The following is a 21869-nucleotide window of genomic DNA, read 5'->3' as shown; positions in this document are numbered from 1 at the left end:
CAATGGGCGCTGGGACATTCAAAAATTGGGATACGCATTTGGCAAAGGCCACCTGGTTAGTCAATACTAGGGGATCTGCCAACCGAGCTGGACCTGCCCAATCAAACCTGTTACGTACTGTAGATGGGGATAAAGTTCCTGTAGTGCATGTAAGAAATATGCTGGGTAAAACAGTCTGGGCTACTCCTGCCTCAGGAAAAGGCAAACCTATTCGTGGAATTGTTTTCGCTCAGGGACCTGGATACACTTGGTGGGTGATGCAAAAGAACGGAGAGGTCCGGTGTGTACCTCAAGGAGATTTAATACTGGGTGAGAATAGCCCATGAACTGAATTGTACCATGTTAATTACTATATAATACTGTATGTTATCACTACTATGACTACTGTAGGTGACTAATTAGAATGTATGGAAAAGAGTGTAACCTGAGCATGACATAAATGGTATGGAATAAGGGGTGGATAGGTGTCCTGGTTTCAGTTAGAACAGAATTAATTTTCTTCCTAGTAGCTGGTGGAATGCTGTGTTTTGGCTTAGGATGAGAAGAGTGCTGATAACACCCCGATGTTTTAATTGTTGCAGAGCAGTGCTTATACCAAGCCAAGGACATCTCAGCTTTTTGCTCTGTCCTGCCAACAGGCAGGCTGGGGGTGCAGTAAGAGCTGGGAGGGGACAGACCCAGGACAGGTGACCCAAACTAGCCAAAGGGGTATTCCATACCATCTGATGTCATGCTAAACAATATATAGGGGTGGCTAGCCGGGGGGAGGGGGCCGGACTGCTCGGGGTTAAGCTGGGCATCGGTCAGCGGGTGGTGAGCAATTGCATTGTGCATCACTTGTTTGTACATATTATTATTACTTTCCTATTATCACCATTGTAACATTATTATTATTATTATTTTGTTATTATTATTTTCCTGTCCTATTAAACTGTCTTTATCTCAACTCACGGGCTTCACTTTCCATTTCTCTCCCCCGTCCCAGAGAGGGAGGGGGGAGGGTGAGCGAACGGCTGCGTGGTGTTTAGCTGCCAGCCGGGTTAAACCACGACAGGCGTGTGCATTCTCCAAAACCCCACAACACCTAGGAAAGTTTGTGTTGCTTTTTTGCTAGTTGGTGGAGACATAGCTGTTATTTTGTTGATCACATCCATTGGGATTTGACGATGTCCATCTTGCCATTTTATTCCTAAAAATTGGATCATCCTTAACTCAAACCTTCATCCCTGTGTGTCATATTTTCTCCCTCTTCCCCTTTGAGGAGGAAGAGGGGGAGTGCGGCTGCGGTGGAACTCATCTGCCCACCTGAGTTTATACTGAGTTACCCCACCAGAGATGGGCCTGGCCACTCAGCCTATTTTGGGATTGTTCAGTTGTTTAACACATACTTTGACAGGTTCTCTATTGAGAATGTAATAGACTTTTGATGTCTTCTGAAAATAAATAACATCCACTGCTCTCCCTTCATTTACCATTCTAGTTGCTTTACTGTAGCTATTAGCTTAGTTAAGCATGAATTCCCCTTCATAAAGCTATGCTGACTGTTCCCAAACACACAAAGGACCAAGAGGCAATTGGAAATTGCATCCAGGGTCAGTTGTTCCACCATCTTTCTCTAGGCTGAAGAGAGGCTAACAGGCTTATAGCTCCCTGGATCCCCTTTCTGATGAGGATTAACGTGTGCTCTCTTCTAGAACCTATCCCAATCACCATGATCTTCTAGAAGCTTAAATGGCCTTGCAATGACATCAGCCAACTCCCTCAGCACTCATAGGTGTATCTGGTCAGGCCCCATGGACTCCTGTATATCTTAAAGTGTTCCCTAACATGATCTCCTTCTACTGAGGTTGGAAAAAAAAAGCACAGCAGAACATCAAGATGACAAGGACAGGAGATCAGAGACTGTCCCCACCCAATTTTAACAGCATGTTAACTTGTCTAACCAGTATTTAGCAGGCAGAGGAAAGACAGTCCCACTGGTGTTGAAGAGGGCCAGCAGAAGGGAGTTCTCTTCAGTATACAGAAGAAATACTTCCTTAGCCCAGAGAACTGTCTTCAATATTGAAGACATGCTTCATTACTGTTGGCAAGAAATATTTGAGTCCATAACACTGTCTGAACCACTGGAACAAATAAAAATAGTTTTGCTTTTTCATTATGTCCTAGCAGGGAGGCATAAGACCAATGGCACCACTATAGTAAGGAGAAAGCTGTTCAGAAAAATAGTAAAGTCACCACAACACCTAGAATCTAAACTTCATTTACTAAAAGATTGTTTACTTTTGACCATTTCAAGGATTTATCATCTTAAATACAATCCATTTAAATAGAGCCAACTAAAGTATTATACAAAAACTAAATTTCAAAATACTAAAAATTAGAAAAACCTGACAGCTGAAGCCATGACCAGAAGCTAGATACAAGGAAATAATAGTTCTACATTTTCAGTTTCTATATTTCTCATGCTTAGTGGATAGCCTAAATTATTTTACAGGAAGCAATTTCTATGACACGGTATTTCAGAGGTTGTTAGAAGATTAAAAAACACAATTATAAACTCAAACAAGTAGGAATACTCGAAGCTTATGAGTGAAGTAGTAAATATATTAAATTTAAGGAAGCTTCTAGCCATGAATTCCCGAAGTTAGATTTTATAAGATTTTAAATGAAGACAAATTCAAATTTCTTGATGCTCCCTGAAGAGCAGTTTAGAACTTCAGTCTATTGATTTGTATAGCGAAACACATGTACAGAATAAAAACACATATATGCACACAGTTTTCAGAAAAATCTAAAATTGACATGTATGCACATCTAAACAGCACATACCTTATGATCTTTTACCTACTGCCTCACAGATTATTACCTTAAATACAGCATACCACAAACCGTAAGTTGGAACCTTAACTCTACCCTTCAGCTACAAACTTGTTTGATAATCTACCCCCACCTTACCATCATAAGGTCAGTATATGTATAAATAGATAAAATAAATAAGCCATCAGCATTAAAATATACTATAGTTTCATTATGACTTAAAAAAACATAGGTATATATTATTCAATGTTGTTCGTATTCAGATAGGTGCTGCTGCTTTGCTTGGTAATGAGCTATGGCAAATAAATCAAATTCTTCTTAACTCAGGAAGGTGCATCAAGCATATGAGTTTCAGAGAGACCCAATAAGCAAGCCTGCAGGACATCTTACAAAAGAGTGATCATTTACAAGGTGTCCTGCTTTCAGTTAGGACAGAGTTAATTTTCCTCCTAGTAGCTGGTAGGGTGCTATGTTTTCAATTAGGATGAGAAGAGTGCTGATAACATGCTGATGTTTTACTAGTTGCAGAGCAGTGCTCCGTGCATCTCAGGAGAGGATATTTCAAGGACCCAAACGAGTTCTGGTGGGCTTTTGGCATAGCTGCCTTAGAGACAGAGGCCATTAAACAATTATCTACCTTGCTCGGTCTCTCAGAGGAACCTTCTATTGTGGGATGGTGAGGGTCAAAGAACAGCAAGTGCCAATTGCTACCACAACTGTGCATCGATGGCAGTATCGCACCAACCGAGACTCCCTGATTCCCATCCATAAGCTAATTCATCAATTGGAGAGCCAAGGAGTGATCAGCAAGACTCATTCACCTTTCAATAGTCCCATATGGCCAGTGTGAAAGTCTAATGGTGAGTGGAGACTAACAGTGGACTATCATGGCCTGAACGAAGTCACGCCACCACTGAGTGCTGCAGTGCTGGACATGCTAGAACTTCAGTATGAACCAGAATCGAAGGCAGCCAAGTGGGATGCCACAATTGATATCGCTAATGCATTTTTCTCCATCCCTCTAGCAGCAGAGTGCAGGCCACAGTTTGCGTTCACTTGGAGGGGAGTCCAATACACTTGGAATCGGCTGCCCCAGGGGTGGAAACACAGCCCTACCATTTGCCATGGACTGATCCAGTCTGTGCTGGAACAGGGGGAAGCTCCTGAACACCTGCAGTACATCGATGACTTTACTGTGTGGGGTGACACAGCAGAGGAAGTTTTCGAGAAAGGGAAGAAAATAGTCCAAATCCTTCTGAAGACTGGTTTTGCCATAAAACAAAATAAAGTCAAAGGACCTGCACGAGAGATCCAGTTTTTAGGAATAAAATGGCAAGATGGACGTCATCAAATTGCAATGGATGTGATCAACAAAATAACAGCTATGTCTCCACCAACTAGCAAAAAAGCAACACAAACTTTCCTAGGTGTTGTGGGGTTTTGGAGAATGCACATGCCAAATTACAGTCTGATTGTAAACCTGCTCTACCAAGTAACCCATGAGAAGAATGAGTTTGAATGGGGCCCTGAGCAACGACAAGCCTTTGAACAAATCAAGCAGGAAATAGTGCATGCAGTAGCCCTTGGGCCAGTTCGAACAGGACCAGATGTAAACAACGTGCTCTACACCGCAGCCGGGGAGAATGGCCCCACCTGGAGCCTCTGGCAGAAAGAACCTGGGGAAACTCGAGGTCGACCCCTGGGGTTTTGGAGTCAGGGATACAGAGGATCTGAGGCCCGCTACACTCCCACTGAAAAAAGAGTTATTGGCAGCTTATAAAGGAGCAGCATATGAAGCGCAGCTCCTCCTGGCACCCAGGCTGCCGATACTAGGCTGGATGTTCAATGGAAGAGTCCCCTCTACACATCATGCAACTGATGCTACATGGAGCAAGTGGGTTGCACTGATTACTCAGCGGGCTCAAATAGGAAACCCCAGTCGCCCAGGAATCTTAGAAGTGATTGTAGACTGGCCAGAAGGCAAATACTTTGGGATATCATCAGAGGAGGAGGTGGTCCGTGCTGAAGAAGCCCCACTGTACAACAAGCTACCAGAAAATGAAAAGAAATATGCCCTGTTCACTGATGGGTCCTGTCGTATTGTGGGGAAGCATCGGAGATGGAAGGCTGCTGTATGGAGTCCTACACGACAAGTTGCAGATGCTGCTGAATCGAGTCAATTTGCAGAAGTGAAGGCCATTCAGCTGGCTTTAGATATTGCTGAACAGGAAAAGTGGCCAATTCTCGATCTCTACACAGATTCATGGATGGTAGCAAATGCCCTGTGGGGGTGGTTACAGCAATGGAAGCAGAGCAACTGGCAGCGCAGAGGCAAACCCACCTGGGCTGCTGCATTGTGGCAAGATATTGCTGCCTGGGTGGAGAACCTGATTGTAAAGGTACGCCACGTTAATGGTCACGTGCCCAAGAATCGTGCTACTGAAGAACATCAAAACAACCAGCAGGTGGATCAGGCTGCTAAGATTGAAGTGGCCCAGGTGGACCTGGGTTGGCAACATAAGGGTGAATTATTAGTTCATGGTCTGAACTTTTGGGTAGACCTGTGCGGTGTCAAGAGTTGGACTTGATGATCCTTAAGGGTCCCTTCCAACTCAGGATATTCTATGATTCTATGAATTATTTATAGCCCGATGGGCCCATGACACCTCAGGCCATCAAGGTAGAGATGCAACATACAGGTGGGCTCATGATCGAGGGGCAGACCTGAACATGACTGCTATTGCACAAGTTATTCATGACTGTGAAACATATACTGCAATCAAGCAAACCAAGCGGTCAAAGCCTCTTTGGCATGGAGGATGATGGCTGAAATATAAATATGGAGAAGCCTGGCAGATTGATTACATCACACTCCCTCAAACCCGCAATGGCAAGCGCTGCGTACTTACAATGATGGAAGCAACCACCGGATGGCTGGAAACATATCCTGCGCCGCATGCCACCACCTGGAACACCATCCTGGGCCTTGAAAAGCAAGTCCTGTGGCGACATGGCACCCCACAAAGAATTGAGTCAGACAATGGAACTCATTTCCGAAACAACCTTATAGACACTTCGGCCAAAGAGTACACTGAGTGGGTGTATCACATCCCCTATCATGCACCAGCCTCTGGGAAAGTTGAACGATACAATGGACTGTTAAAGACTACACTGAAAGCAATGGGCGCTGGGACATTCAAAAATTGGGATACGCATTTGGCAAAGGCCACCTGGTTAGTCAACACTAGGGGATCTGCCAACCGAGCTGGACCTGCCCAATCCAACCTGTTACGTACTGTAGAAGGGGATAAAGTTCCTGTAGTGCACATAAGAAACATGCTGGGTAAAACAGTCTGGGCTACTCCTGCCTCAGGAGAAGGCAAACCCATTCGTGGAATAGCTTTTGCTCAGGGACCTGGATGCACTTGGTAGGTAATGCAAAAGAATGGGGAGGTCCGGTGTGTACCTCAAGGAGATTTAATACTGGGTGAGAATAGCCCATGAGTTGAATTGTATCATGTTAATTATTATATAATACTGTATGTCATCACTACCATTATTGCTATATACGATAGATGAAAATGGTGATTAATTTAAATGTATTGGAAAGAGTGCAACCAGAGCACAACATAAATGGTATGGAATAAGGGGTGGATTTATGTCCTGGTTTCAGCTAGGATAGAGTTAATTTTCCTCCTAGTAGCTGGTAGGGTCCTATGTTTTGGATTAGGATAGAGAAGAGTGTTGATAACACACTGATGCTTTAATTGTTGCAGAGCAGTGCTTACGCTAAGCCAAGGACGTCTCAGCTTCTCCCTCTGTCCTGCCCGCAGGCAGGCTGGGGGTGCAGCAAGAGCTGGGAGGGGACAGACCCAGGACAGCTGACCTAAGCTGGCCAAAGGGGTATTCCATCCCATCTGACGTCATGCTGAACAATATATAGGGGTGGCTAGCCGGGGTGGCGGGGGCAGCTGCTGAGGGATAGGCTGGGCAATTGCATTGTGCATCACTTGTTTCATACACATTATTATTAGTAGTACTATTATCATCATCATTGTTATTATTAGCGTTATTATTTTCCCATCTTAATAAACTGTCTTTATCTCAGCTCACAGGCTTCACTTTTTCGTTTCTCTCCCCCATCCCAGAGAGGGATGGGGGGGGAGCGTGAGTGAATGGCTGTGTGGTGTTCAGCTGCTGACTGGGTTAAACCACAATAGAAGGAAATGAAGACACATGATTTTCTACAGGGAAATTAAAACAATGTTCACACTAGCAGAGATATCGAGCACCAACTGTACTGCATTTCATTACAATACAAAGAGAAATCTATTTGCCAAGGTCAAAGGGCTTTCTGGAGAAGTAGCAGGCAACATGCTCACTGAAACAGAGCAACTCTGGAATAACCAAGCTACAGAATGAATTGACCCTACAGGTTTCCCATCTTGGGCCAGGTTCATTAATTTACCTCACCTGATACAGCATCAACTGCAGAATTACAAAATTTTGCTCTGAATTCTAAGATAGTATATGCTCAAGTCCTAGCCAGACTAGTCCCTCTTCATAAAGAGAAATGTTCAGGATCTTTACCTCAATTAAGTAGTTAAATAAAAGTTTTTCCTTTTTCTGCAAAACCACCTTCTTTTAAACAGAAAATTTCTTGTGATAACACATCCTTCCCTGTTTTCTCTAAGTTCAGAGTAGCACTAATTTGAAGTTTCTAAGTGTAAGCTTTAAACAATACTTCTGTTTAAACCTTATATACCTCCATTTTATTCTCGTTTTAGAGAACTTCCTTACATTTTCATTTAGTTTGAACAAAGCGAAACAAGCTAATTTCAAGTTATTTTGCTATCTAAAAACTGTACATTCATAAGAGAAAAGAACATTCAAGTCCTAACATAAGCTTTGCCATTTTTGAAAGTGCAAACACTTGTGCTTTTGCAGTGATTTATGACCAGTCAACTATTACAACAAAACAGTTCTCATGTTGGAAGTTATGAAAAAAGAATATTGTCAGAAAGAGTGGTTAGTCATTGGAACAGGTTGCCCAGGGATGTGGTGGAATTCCTGTCCCTAGGAGTGTTTAAGGAAAGGTTGGATGTGGTGCTTAGGGACATGGTTCAGTAGGTGATACTGATGGTAGGGGGGGGATGGTTGGACCAGATGACCTTGGAGGTCATTTCCAACCTTAATGACTATAATTCCATGAAAAGATTAATTTCCTTGTTTTCTCTCTATGTAGATGCACAGCCACAGCTGTAACACTGTAACAAAGTAAGCTTAAATCTTTATAATTAACCTTAAAACACTTTAAAGGGAAAGTGTGGGTGTAAATTCCACCCCTTATTTCAAGGTAGAAGATGGTTTACAGACAAAAAAATTTACAAACAAGGTTAAGTTTAGATACAGTAATTCCCTAAAGTTCTGTGGTTCTCTGAAATTTGTTTACCTTTATTAGAGGTGCAAGTTTTTGACAATATAATTGAACCTTTAAAGGTCTTCTCTCACACAGGGTCAACGTATGTTCAGAAGTTCTGAACAACCTAGCTGAAGTCTCTTCTTTCTCAACTGTGCTACTGCAGAGCAAGTAAAATCTCCAGTTTGTTTCACTATTTCACCATCCAATACAGAATTGTTCTGTTGAGAACTCTAGCATTGGAAAATGAGGGAGAAAAAATGATTTATTTTTTTTTTAATTTACCTTCTTGCCTCATCTTTAAAAATAATTGCATGAGAACTACGGCTTCCTGCACTGGGAACTGGATGAAGTCCCCATCAGATTTGAACACCTCCAGAAGTCTTGTGACATGCCAAGGTATGAGAACTGCAGGACATCAAACTGCATCAGTCAATTTTTTAATCATTTAAGCCAACATTAATAATCTGGTAAAGATACAACTGTAAGACCCAACATTATAGTGACTTAGCAAAACAAACAAAAATACAAGGAAAACCCACCTTCATTCCTACTTAGTGCTGAAGTTCTTCACATGGGGATGACTCTACTGAGGAATACTTACTACCATTGTAAGGACCTAGAACATCAGTAGACTTCCTGAGAGACAGATGTTCTAAAATTCCCAGCTATTATTCTTTATCATATGGTCTGTTTTCTGTATATAGATATGCTTTATGAGCAGTGGAGTTTAGGTCACTCCTGTGACTTCAGTATTAGTGTCACAAATCAAAACATCTTTTAGACATTTTAGAAACAGACAGGATTGTGAGAAAGCTTAAAATAACTTGATCACTACTTTTATCCAAAAAAAGCTTGTCTTCTTTGAACTAAACCACCCCCCCCAAAAAAAAAAAAAAAAAAAAAAAAAGCAAAAATAGTGGTATTCTGTAGCACTGAATAACTTCTTATTTGAAGGTAAACTACAACCAGGTTCTTTCTGCTTGAAATCCTACACTTGCAGTACCATTTAGTGGAAAACTGGATAAACACTGAACCTTACAAGGCAAGAGACCAAAGTCCAAAAGCTGAAACATTAGTGAAACATCAGTTCAGCATACATTACCTAACACTTGTATGCACTTTGCAGTCTTCACAAGGAATTTAAAGAAAAAACAGTTGTAAAAGATGGCAGCTTTGAAATACCCCAAGTATATAAAGCTGAAAAATGATTTTATGTATTTCAGCTGTTTCCCTGAGCATACTTACAAAAAAAAAAAACAAAAAAACAAAAAAAAAAAACTGTGGAAGAGTTGATAGCACGACATACAATTTTATCATCAGTCACTGTGTAACATTACTACTCAAAAACACAATAACAAAATTAAAAAAAAGAAGTGTGCCAAGCCTCACTCAAGTTAATTTTCAATCAGATCTGTGAATAGTTCTCCTTGCAGGTAAAAAGTATTCCCAGTACTAAAAGAAATGAGCAACTTCCCCAGACATCCCTGATAAATTATAATTGTCAAACTGTTTTATCCACACATTTTAAAATAGAAGCAACTCAGAAGAGAGAGGAAGAAAAGTAACTTCAAGTACATTAGCTCATGAAGCACTAACTAAGAAAGCTAATTATCTACACAGTTTCCCTACATCATTTTACAGATTCAATTCCACAGAATCACAGAATTTTCTAGGTTGGAAGAGACCTCAAGGTCATCGAGTCCAACCTCTGACCTAACGCTAACAGTCCCCACTAAACCATGTCCCTAAGCTCTACATCTAAACGTCTTTTGAAGACCTCCAGGGATGGTGACTCCACCACTTCCCTGGGCAGCCTGTTCCAATGCCTTACAACCCTTTCAGTGAAGAAGTTCTTCCTAACATCTAACCTAAAACTCCCCTGGCGCAACTTAAGCCCATTCCCCCTCGTCCTGTCACCAGGCACGTGGGAGAAAAGACCAACCCCCACCTCTCCACAGCCTCCCTTGAGGTACCTATAGAGAGCGATAAGGTCGCCCCTGAGCCTCCTCTTCTCCAGGCTGAACAAGCCCAGCTCCCTCAGCCGCTCCTCGTAGGACTTGTTCTCCAGGCCCCTCACCAGCTTCGTCGCCCTTCTCTGCACCCGCTCAAGCACCTCGATGTCCTTCTTGTAGCGAGGGGCCCAAAACTGAACACAGGACTCAAGGTGCGGCCTCACCAGAGCTGAGTACAGGGGGACGATCACCTCCCTAGCCCTGCTGGTCACACTGTTCCTGATACAAGCCAGGATGCCGTTGGCCTTCTTGGCCACCTGAGCACACTGCTGGCTCATATTCAGCCGACTATCCACCATCACTCCCAGGTCCTTCTCTGCCTGGCAGCTCTCCAACCATTCCTCTCTCAGCCTGTAGCTCTGCTTGGGGTTATTGCGCCCCAGGTGCAGGACCCGGCACTTGGCCTTGTTGAACTTCATGCAGTTGACCTCAGCCCATCGGTGCAGCCTATCCAGATACTCCTGCAGAGCTTTCCTACCCTCAAGCAGATCGACACACGCACCTAGCTTGGTGTCATCTGCGAACTTACTGAGGGTGCACTCAATGCCCTCGTCCAGATCATCGATGAAGATATTAAAGAGGACCGGCCCCAGCACCGAGCCCTGGGGGACGCCACTAGTGACTGGCCTCCAACTGGACTTGACTCCATTCACCACGACTCTTTGGGCCCTGCTATCCAGCCAGTTTCTAACCCAACGAAGCGTGCGCCAGTCCAAGCCAAGAGCAGCCAGTTTCTTGAGGAGAATGCTGTGGGGAATGGTGTCAAAAGCCTTGCTGAAGTCAAGGTAGACCACATCCACAGCCTTTCCCTCGTCCACCCAGCGCGTCACTCTGTCATAGAAGGAGATCAGGTTCGTCAAGCAAGACCTGCCTTTCATAAAGCCATGCTGACTGGCCCTGATCGCCTGCTTCCCCTGCAAGTGCTGCATGATGACTCTCAGGAGGATCTGCTCCATGAGCTTTCCTGGCACTGAGGTCAAACTGACAGGCCTGTAGTTTCCCGGGTCTGCCCTCCGGCCCTTCTTGTAGATGGGCGTCACATTTGCAAGCCGCCAGTCAACTGGGACCTCCCCCGATAGCCAGGACTGCTGATAAATGATGGACAGTGGCTTGGCCAGCTCCTCTGCCAGTTCCCTCAGTACCCTTGGGTGGATCCCATCTGGCCCCATCGACTTGTGCAAATCCAAGTGCCGTACCAGGTCACCAACCAGTTCTTCGTGGATAATGAGGGCCACATCCTGCTCCCCATCCCCTTCCACCAGCTCAGGGTACTGAGTATCCAGAGAACAACCGGTATTGCCGCTAAAGACTGAGGCAAAGAAGGCATTGAGCACCTCCGCCTTCTCATCTCTTGTAACTAAGTTTCCCCCCGCATCCAGTAAAGGATGGAGATTCTCCTTAGTCCTCCTTTTTGTGTTGATGTATTTATAGAAACGTTTTTTGTTATCTTTAACGGCAGTAGCCAGATTGAGCTCCAGATGACCTTTGGCCTTCCTAATTTTGTCCCTGCACAGCCTCGCTACTTCTTTAAAGTCCTCCTTAGTGGCCTGCCCACTTTTCCAAAGCTTATAAACCCTCTTTTTCCTCCTAAGATCAAGCCACAATTCTCTGTTGAGCCAGGCCGGTCTTCTTCCCCGCCAGCTCGTCTTTGGGCACGTGGGGACAGACTGCTCCTGCGCCATTAAGACTTCCCTCTTGAAGAGCGCCCAGCCTTCCTGGACTCCTCTGCCCTTCAGAACCGCCTCCCAAGAGACTCCACCAACCAGTGTCCTGAGCAGCTCAAAGTCAGCCCTCCGAAAGTCCAATACAGCGGTTTTAATGGTCCCCTTCCTGGCCTCGCCAAGAATAGAGAACTCCACCATTGCGTGGTCACTCTGCCCAAGACAGCTCCCGACAATCACATCCTCCACCAGTCCTTCTCTGTTTGTGAAGAGAAGGTCTAGCGGGGCGCCACCCCTGGTAGGCTCACTAACCAGCTGCATCAGGAAGCTATCTTCCACGCTCTCCAGAAACCTCCTAGACTGCTTTCTCAGGGCTGTGTTGTGCTTCCAGGATATGTCAGGGAAGTTGAAGTCCCCCACGAGTACAAGAGCTGAAGATTTCGCAACTTCTGTCAGCTGCCTGTAGAACTCCTCATCCGTCTCCTCATCCTGGTTCGGCGGTCTATAGCAGACCCCGACTAGGACACTAGCCTTGTTGACCCTGCCGATCCTAACCCAAAGGGACTCGACCTTGTCATTCCCAGCCTCGAGTTCTACAACCTCAAAAGACTCTCTAATATAGAGAGCCACACCACCACCCCTTCTATGCTGCCTGTCCTTTCTATAGAGCTTATAGGCAGTCATTGCAGCACTCCAGTCATGAGACTGGTCCCACCACGTCTCCGTGATGGCAACCAAGTCGTAGCCTGCCCGCCGCACGATGGCTTCCAGCTCCTCCTGTTTGTTACCCATGCTGCGTGCATTGGTGTAGATGCACTTCAGCTGGGTCATTGCCTTATCCTCTGGCCTTGCCATTGTTCCCCCTGGCACAGCCCCAACAATCCTAGCCTCAGCCCCATCCCCCTTCCTACCTAGTTTAAAGCCCTCTCAATGAGCCCTGCCAGCTCCTGGCCCAGGATCCTTTTTCCCCTAAAAGATAGGGACCCGTCTGCGGCCATCAGGCCAGGTGCTGAGTAAAGTGCCCCATGATCAAAAAACCCAAGATTTCTGCGTTGGCACCAGTCCCGGAGCCACGTGTTTAACAGGTGGGCTTTCCGTGTCCTCTCTGAACCCCTCCCTGCCACTGTAGGGATGGACGAAAACACCACCTGCACTCCCGCTCCCTCCACTAACCGGCCCAGCCCCCTAAAGTCTCGTTTGATAGCCTTCAGGCTTCTCTCTTCGATGTTATCACTGCCCGCCTGGACTATCAAAAGGGGGTAATAGTCAGAGGGGCGTACCAGGTTAGGAAGCTTCCTGGCAACGTCCCTGACCCTGGCCAAAGGGAGGCAGCAGACCTCCCTACGGGTAGGGTCAGGCCGACAAATAGGGCCCTCTGTTCCCCTAAGAATCGAGTCTCCAACAATAACCCTCCTGTCTTTCTTGGTGGAGGCAGTCCTGAGGCGCGGAGTTGACCTCCTCGCCCCAGGCATCCTCCTGGGAACATTTGCCACCTCTTCCTCAGCTACTGGTCTGTCGAGCTCCAGGGCCTCAAACCTGTTGCGTAAGGGCACCTGGGAAGGTGGGGCCGGAAGGGGAGGGCATCGCCTGCGAGGTCGAGCAGGGACCTGTTTCCATTCCTCCTCAGCTCCCAGATCCCCTCCCTCTGCCCGATGGGGACAGGGCAGGGGGTCCACCCCCATTTGAGGAGTCTCACCTCAGCACCTCCCCTTGAGGCCCTGCAGGGAGTTACTCCAGAAGTCTATCTCCCGCTCACACTCCCTGATGGCCCTCAACCTCTCCACCTCCTCCTTGAGCTCCGCCACCATGCGGACCAGATCATCCACCTGCTCGCACCTCATGCACGCAGTTTCTCTGCCTCCTGCCGATGGCAGCAACAGGCTCAGACACTCCATGCATCCGGTGACCTGAACTGCTGCATTTTTTAACGGGTAGTCGGTCTGCGTGTGTACCGACTTTCTGGAGAGCGCACCGTGCCTGGTGGCGACCATTATCACCTAGTTACGGCTGTTGTTAACGAGGTGTTGTTTGTGTGTAGGGGGAGCGCTCTGCCCTTCCTGCGCGCCCTGCCTGCGCGAACTGCCGCGCCACGCCCTTCTGACGCGCCACGCCCTGGTCGCTCGCGCTCCCTAGGGGCAGCTTTTGAACGGCTGGGGAGGGGGCGCTGCTGGCTCCGCCTTCGCCTCGTCAGCCTCCCTCACGAGGGCTGCCGGGTCCTGGCGGCTCCCTCAAGTAGGCTCGATGCCGGAAAAAATTAGCCCTGCCTGGCCCGATCCCCCGCTCCGCTGCAGAACGCGTCTGCCCCGGAGCCGATCGCCTCGGCAAATGGAGCCGATCGCCTCGGCAAATTCCACTTCGTTTATTCCAATACAAAAGGTATGTTTAAATAAAGGCTTGAAGTATAAGCTCCCTGGGGCAAGTACCTTATTTTCATGTTTATCTACAAACCACTTAACGTACTGTCAGCACTACACAAATAAAAACCTAAAGGTGGTATTACAGTAGACCGTCATGCTAAGCATTTTCTCCTGAATAGGCCTCATCCAACTCTGAATTTTGCTCACTGTACAAGGGCACAGCTGTAAAGCACACCACGTCAAATGCACATGCATACAAATCAGAACAGTTGCACTTTCCAAGTGCAAACAGTATAAAAATAGGCAAAAAAGAATACATCTTTCTGGTTGCTGGTATGATTAAATAAATAATTTAATAAAGTTAAAAGGCAAACTTCAAAACATCCACAAGAGAAAGATGTGATTTCAAGCAGTAAGGGGATATAGTTCCTCAGTTTCAGCATGAACCCCCTCCCCCATCAAGAAGTAAAAGTTTCTTGTAGTATTGAAAGTTAATAGCTTGAAAAACAGACGATTTTTTTCTATTAAGAACAAGTATGCATTTTACTATGTTTGTGGGCATATAATAAACAAAATCTAATAGCCACTTATGCCTGAATTCTTTCCATTCACCAAATGGTTTAAAGCAAAACAGACTACTCCAGCTAAAATAATGAAGGCAATTCTATTAGTTTGGTTCCTTTACAAGTGGCTCAGTTCATTCACTCAAATCCCAGCCACACTAAAAAACTCAATGCAGAAAAGAAAGAAATTACAGAAAGACTCCTATCTTAAACAGTTCCTATTTCAGTTTTGCTGTTTTGAAAAGACAGAAGTTAAAGTAACAAAACAGCAAAGTCATTCAAAGAAAACAAAATACCGAAGCTAAATCCAACTTTTAGATACTGACAAGGTAACACAAAATAGAACTACTTCATTGATCCTAAGAAATTTAAAATATTTACTTAGAAGCAAGTGTTATTTGTAGTAAAAATAAAACGTTACAGGAAAAAAAAAAAAAAAAAAAAAAAAAACCACTGTAGCAGTCCTTCAGCATAATTTCCCATGCTTAAAGTTACTTTTCTGCCAGGCTTTAACGCAAGCCATATTCTCAAAAATCTTTGCAATGTCCTTAGATTTTTTTCTTTTTATTTTATTATCTCAGTATTACTAATAGTTTAGTATCACAGAGTCTCTGAATTATTTTTGAAAAGATGGTGACTACAATAAATGTGTCACCTTTAACAGAGACTCGATTTATAGTCTACCCAATAATGCTTTAATTATTTAAAGCTTTATGAATAAATGGGGGGGGAAGGGGGGGGGGAAGGGGGGGGGGGGAAACGACACACGACTACATAAAATTACCACTGACTTTTGAATTAAGTTGTTCCGTCCATCTTAATTTTCCTTGAGGCAGTAGCAATTCAGCTGAAATCAAGCCTGCAAAGAAAAATATTACAAATATATATTAATTTCCACGGTTAACTGTATCTACATTGATAAATCAATTACAGGGGAAGATGGCACCAATACAACTAACACATAAAATTGGTTAGTTAGCCAATATATTTTGGTTTTAAATCCTTCACAAGAAAGTTGTGGAGGGTTGCTTTTTTTGTTATGATATAGTTTCAAACCAGACTCATTCCCATTACAGAACAGGAAATTACTCTGAATACAACCTTAAAGTTTCAATGGAAAGAATAGAAATTTGCTTCCATACAGGACAAAGAACAGCGAAAGGAAATAGATTTTAAAAAGCTACATCAATACCTTCGTGCTACAAAAATGCCTGTTGGAAGGACAAGCCATCCAACAGACCTATTCAAGAAGCATAACAGCTCACTATTGAGATTACAATATTAACACAAAGGGATAAGTTACCTATGGATTCAGTCTAGATGTATTTTTTAAGTCTCCCAGAAGAATCACACTCCTACATACAAATTGCTCTCTGTAGTAGTGCATGTATTCTTCAAATCCTTACAGATATTCCATTAATTGACAAATAAAACCTAGATTCTGCAAGCTCATTTCAATGTTCTCAAAAGAAAAACAGCATCCTCTAGGCAGAAACTGTTACTAATTTAACCATTCTACCAACAAAATATTTATTCAAGTGTAAATTTGTTTATGAACACTACAATACTTACCTAATCCAAGAGGACCACACGAGGTGTCGTTAGCACCACGTGATTTATGTTTTTCCAGTTTGTTTTCCTTGAGATAATATCACAAGCTATTGTTGATACTACATTCATAGCTGTTTGACATGAATTTGACATCACAGGAATCAGCTACCCATCCTTCTTGCTTACAGATTCCACAAGGCTATTTACAAAGCTTGCTAAGTCTCTAACTTAAGAAGCTTGTGTTTCTTTCTGAAGGCTTCTCCTCTCATCTATTCCATATACATATCACTATAAGAAGCATCAACTCCAGATGAAATAAATACACTTTTTATACTGTAAACTGTAAAGCCAAAAAAAAACCAACAATTTTTATATCTGAACTAAATAGCATTTCCTAATTTCAGAGAGCAGAGACATTTGTAAACAACAGCTATCTGGATATCACTCTATTGCTTACCGGCAACAACATTTTTCAACAGAAGTAATTACAAACAAATTACTGTTATGTTTTTCATTTAGAAAATAGGTCTTAGTGCAAAATGACAAAAGACTATATTAGAAAATCAAAAAAAAAAGGGGGGGGGTAAAAATATCTGCCATGAAACTTTTCAGCAACATCTACACAGTAACTCAGGCTGCACTTAATCTGGAGTCAGTTCACAAAATTGGTTATGCCTATGACTCAGACAGAACATCGCTTGAAAGAAAAAAAGTAACTAAAAACCAAGAAGCACGTTATTTTGACAACCAAAGCATTCCAAACTTGATACATTCAGCCATGTATCCATGACATGTGAAGTGTCCAAGGGTGAAGCGCTCTGTGCTTCTAGAAAGAGAAAGCTCACAACTTCCAATTCACTTTCCAGATGCCTACTGATTGTTCCAGAAGCCTTTTCAGGAGGATACACTTGGACAAGTAATCCACAATCAGTGTCCGATATCTCCCCACTTTCAAAAAAAAGCAACTACAGCAGGTCGATCTCCACCATTCTTCCTCCCTACCAGCTAAGGCAAAACAAGCCAAACATCCAGGGCTCTCTCTGTAATCCAAATTACCTAAGGGAAAAGAATCAGAGCCATCAGTTTTCACTTTTGAAATCTTAACCGGCATTACAAACAAATAGATATATCTGAATCTTAAAAAGTAAACGTGCATGCAGTCAGGCAACAAAATCCCAATACAGAAGGCTAGTGAAACCTGCACTCACACCCTGGAGAGCGCAGCGGGCATGCACCGGAGAACACAGCACTTCAGTGCTAACGTTCTCCTGTCCTTATAAAAGAAGCAGGCATCTTCTTCTCCGGTCTCCGAGGAAAAGAGGAGAAAAAAAAAAAAAAAAAAAAAAAAAAGGACGCTTCTCATTTTATTGGGAAAAAAAATCAGCCTGCAGGACACCCGAGAAGGAAGGCGCTGACCCAGACTAGAGACAGCAAACAAGGCACGAAGCAAACCCGAAAAAGTGGCGGGGGCTGCCCGAGGAATCCTGAGCCGCAGGGAGCAGCACCGAGGCAGGCAGGCAGCCGGCCACAGCGTGGGGGAACAGCCCAGGGAAATCCCTAGCTTCTCCGCGAGAGCTTTTGCTACTGATAAAGCGTCGGGAGCCGTGAAGGGTTCCGCCAGACCTGCCTCCCCAGGCAGGGCTCCCCCCCGCCTTCCCTTGGGCGGGCCTCCCGCCACACGGGACCCTACGGCAAGGGAAGAAGAGGGGCAGCCCCACACCCCTCACAATAGCACCCACCCTAAATACTCCACCTCTGCTCCCTGGCGGCGGTTGTTGTTGCTGCTGCCGCCACCACACCGTACGCAGCAACAGCGACTCTCCACCCCCAAGAATCACGAAGAACCCCCAGACGCAAGAGCACCACACACGCAAACACACATGTACAAACACCAATCACCTCACTCCCAAAATGGCGCCACTCCGAGCTACAACGTTCAGCGCGCCCAAACCTCGCGAGAGCTACCGCGCGATTCCACAGGAGCCTGAGGTGGGGCTTACCGGCCGCCGACGAGGTATGCGACCCCACCTCGCCTGCAGGAGTTCTCTGCCGTGACGTTATGAGAACAATCCCGAACGTTCAACGCGGGACGGCGGGGAAATCCTTAACGTGCGTCCTGCCTCGCCCGCGGGAGTTCCCAGCACCGACGTAATGAATTGTGCGGCGGCGCAGCCTTACTGGCCCTAGCGGCCGTACACTGGTACAAGCCGCCGAGTGGCCAGGACCAGTCACTGAAACGAACGCTCAGGCCGCGATCATACAAACCATCCCAGACACCGCTGAAAGATGCATGCCTTACGATCTTCCCACGGATGTGGGCGGAAGAGACCAGTAGAACATCACCCACCGTCGGGTGGGCGGGGCTGCGTAGGGAACTGCGCGGCCCAGCCGCTGCCCGCAGCGGCTGGCTGAGCGCTGCTAGCAAAGGCAACAGAGTTAAGTTACCCTGCTCGCCGGATTTGAAACTAGTGAGAGCCCAGTATCACCGTTTAAACAAACTAACTAAAAAAAATAGCATTTTCATTAAATTTATAAAAATAGCTTGAACTTACGAGTGAAAATACGTTTAACATATTGCATTTGACGCGTACCTTTTTTAAAGAAGTGAGTCAGGGAACAAGATAAAGGATGTTGATTCCGTAGGTCTTAGCTAGCGCAATGGTATGTAAACGGCCCCAAAGATAAGGCAGTAAAAGACTGTATGCATATGTTATAAATGGCTCAGGATTCAAATTAGGATTAAATAAAAAAAATAGGATTTATTGAAAGAATATAAAGGAATAGAGGTAAGCAAACAGCGCTGGGTGCACCGGGAGTCTCCGCTCCACCAGGACGCACACCAGTTACATCAAGCAGCTGATTTTTATGCTCCTAGACTAATACATATTCATGACTACTTCTAAAAAAAATAGATTATTAAAATTAGCTTCCGGGGTGCAGTCCCTCCTACTGGAGCATGCGCAGTCTCCTCTGGGGTCTCTTCTGGGGGTCTCTAGGGGTCTTTCATGCTGAAGGCTCGTAGTCTTCCTCTCCCCCTTTGTACTTACTGGGCACCATACCAAGTTTACAGAACATCCTCTTCAAGTCTTGTCTCCCAGCCGTCCTTCAGCTTCTTTCTCCTTCTTCTTTATCTCTCGGCCCCCCCTAACCAGATACCAAAGATCCGCATAGTATCCCATAACAGTCACTAGTTGTTATCAGTTGTTCTGAAACTCCCAGACACACGAGTAATTAAAACATTCTTCCCCAGCCATTCACAGACACATCTATAGCAGTGTTAGAAATAGAAGTCCGGAATAACAAAAGCAAACAGGTTCATAAATTTAAGAAGTGATAAATTGACTAGAATGAGGGGGAGACTGGGACACACTGCAGCTGTGGTTCAAGAATTAAATTGCCAGTGCAGGGCCCAGAGGCAGACAGGATTCAAACAGAATTGTTCTTTATGGACACAAATTGTTAAAACATTCCTCACACATAGATAATGGAACCAGCAAGAACTGGCTTGACTGCTGAAGTCTGTCAAAGAAAGGAAGGGTCAGGAGTTGAGCAGCAAGGAAGACATCTGGCCTTCATCAAAAGACCACCAGATTACATCTGACGACCAACCAAGGACTCCATTATGCATGCGAATAGGGGCGGGAACCTACGTTAATGATTCTTCAGAGACCTGATGAATATGCAAGAGCCTTACAGGAAATGAAATGAACATGTATTTGTCCCACTAATATAAGCACACAGCCAGTAACCCTTGGTGTGTCTGTTAGGCGGAGCGATCCCCCTCACACCCACCGCTGTAATAAAGAATACCTGCTTAAAAACTTTGGTTATTGAGTTTTCACTGTGTCAGAAATACGATGCACCTTCATTTGGCCTGGAAACTAAATGCCTGAAATTACACTGTGCAATTTGGAAAACTCGTTTCCATTGCAAGTCAAACTATTTTGCAATTGGCTACATAAAAAATATACAATAATATGCTTAAATGTCATTAGAAATTGTACTGGCAAATGTTTTCAGAACCTGCATTTGATTCTGTATTTTCTTTGATTGGCAGTTTCCTCTATTTAATTTAAATTATTGTAGGAACTGAAATGATGGATTGATTTTTAGACAAAAATCTCATCATCCTGACAAATCTTAGGATTTTTTAAATGGGTTTTGCAGACATATATATTCTCTGAAAATAAAATTACTAGAAAGCAAAAATTAACAAGAAAGTAGAAAGATACATGAGAATTCCACCATTAAAAATGAGAAAACCTCAGAGAGCACTATGGTCTTATTTCCCTTCAGGTCAATTCTGACTACTCAGCCCCAATTCCAATTCCTAACAGCAGTGGTGGTTTTCTTAGGTGCCCATCACAACCTTAATTGCATTGCAGTCTCATTTTTCTACCTCATCCTTTACCTTGACCTGAGCTGCAAAAATGATGCTTTCCCGGTAGGGTTAAGGAGCATGCATACTGAAGAGGAGATTTCAAGAGCCCAAAAGGGTTCTGACGGGCTTTTAACATAGCTGCCTTAGAGACAGAGGGCATTAAACAGTTGTCTACCTTGCCTGGTCTCTCAGAGGACCCTTCTGTTGTGGGGTTGCTGAGGGTCAAAGAACAGCAAGTGCCAATCGCTACTACAACTGTGCATTGGTGGCAATATCGCACCAACCGAGACTCCCTGATTCCCATCCATAAGCTAATTCATCAATTGGAGAGCCAAGGACTGACCAGCAAGACTCATTCACCTTTTAATAGTCCCATATGGCCAGTGTGAAAGTCTAATGGTGAGTGGAGACTAACAGTGGACTATCGTGGCCTGAACGAAGTCACGCCACCACTGAGTGCTGCAGTGCTGGACATGCTAGAACTTCAGTATGAACCAGAATCAAAGGCGGCCAAGTGGGATGCCACAACTGATATCACTAATGCACTTTTCTACATCCCTCTAGCAGCAGAGTGCAGGCCACAGTTTGCGTTCACTTGGAGGGGCGTCCAATACACCTGGAATCGGCTGCCCCAGGGGTGGAAACACAGCCCTACCATTTGCTAGTCTGTGCTGGAGCAGGGGGAAGCTCCTGAACACCTGCAGTACATCAATGACATTATTGTGTGGGGTGACACAGCAGAGGAAGTTTTTGAGAAAGGGAAGAAAATAGTCCAAATCCTTCTGAAATCCGGTTTTGCCATAAAACAAAATAAAGTCAAAGGACCTGCACGAGAGATCCAGTTTTTAGGAATAAAATGGCAAGATGGACGTTGTCAAATCCCAATGGATGTGATCAACAAAATAACAGCTATGTGTTGCAGGACTAGTGGCCGAAGTCAGTGACACACACCAATATGGTCAGATCATGTTCTACCTTTATTACCCAAATAGCTTGACTCTTATAGTAAATTCAGCACGGGCGGATAGTGTTTCACACAAGATTATTGGTCGAAAGAACTCAGACAAATAACTGCAAGAAAACAACCCCACCTGGAAGAAAACAC

The 21869-nt window shown here is 44.7% G+C and overlaps 1 protein-coding gene across 4 annotated transcripts in view; it reads right to left on the bottom strand.

The window, feature by feature from the left end:
• LOC309889418 (vasculin-like) overlaps positions 1-18487 on the bottom strand; it is a 74538-nt gene extending 56051 nt beyond the window's left edge. For 3 of the 4 annotated variants that reach the window (XM_082782238.1, XM_082782241.1, XM_082782240.1), the window contains exons 1-3: positions 18384-18487; positions 15624-15691; positions 5727-5817 (exon numbers count right to left, since the gene is read on the bottom strand). The gene's annotated coding sequence lies outside the window, so the exon portion shown is untranslated. Of the gene's footprint in view, positions 1-5726; positions 5818-15623; positions 15692-16404; positions 16472-18136; positions 18286-18383 lie in introns of those variants that run through there. The other variant, XM_082782239.1, reaches the window with a different exon arrangement.
• Positions 18488-21869: the final 3382 nt, after the last annotated feature.

This window comes from Aythya marila (assembly GCF_965140915.1).
Source record: "Aythya marila genome assembly, chromosome: W".
NCBI classification, from domain to species: domain Eukaryota; kingdom Metazoa; phylum Chordata; class Aves; order Anseriformes; family Anatidae; genus Aythya; species Aythya marila.
The sequence above is the reverse complement of the archived record's forward strand: the minus strand, read 5'-3'. Positions and strand labels throughout refer to the sequence as shown.